Source organism: Penaeus monodon, chromosome 20 (genome assembly GCF_015228065.2).
Source record: "Penaeus monodon isolate SGIC_2016 chromosome 20, NSTDA_Pmon_1, whole genome shotgun sequence".
Classification (NCBI taxonomy): Eukaryota; Metazoa; Arthropoda; class Malacostraca; order Decapoda; family Penaeidae; genus Penaeus; species Penaeus monodon.
This window is the reverse complement of record NC_051405.1, coordinates 44,305,054-44,305,777: the sequence shown is the minus strand read 5'-3', so window position 1 is coordinate 44,305,777 and position 724 is coordinate 44,305,054.

Here is a 724-nt window from a genome sequence, read left to right as displayed (position 1 = left end):
AACTTTACAGTCTCCTTCTGCACGTGCTTGCCTTATGCTGCTCGCCGCTTGTTCCTGGAACTTATTGCTATCTGATTAATCTCCCGGTATCCTTGTGCGTTCTGTTGTGCCTGCGTCGTCCGTAATCCTAGTCATGCCGGTGCCGTATCCTTGCCGTTCTGCGCCACGCCCCTGTTGCATCCTACTGTTCCTGAGCAGGCAAGTCCAACAACCCAAGAGAAGGACCTATAGCATCTGGCACTTTGTAGGAAGGGACAACTGAGGGAACAGCAGGCAGACCCCTCAGAAGGACGCCCCACCTTCCGACCCACGACGCCCATCAAAATATTGTTATCTCTCGTGTGTACTGGCATCTCGTGAGGCGTCGCTCAGTTCTTCTCCAAGTGATAGTAAGTTTCGTGTTCCCGCTGACCTACTTCTTTTCTCCTTGTTGTGACCCCTTTCTCACAACCGCGTGAACTCACAGATACGAACATTCGTTACCGTGTGCAATGTTTTCTTTGCCTCCACTGTGCAGACTCAAAGAAGTGTAATTTGTTTCCTTTGTGTTGTGACAGTACTTCCTGATAAGTTCTCACATGCAATGCATCACATCCGTAGCTCCTGCCAGAGGATCCTTTGGCAAGATCCCGGCATGCAGCGCGAACACATCCGCCCACTAGATTCCTGCACGCTCTCGAATTTCCACTGTGCAGATCAGATGTGTTTTCTGGCACTCCGCACG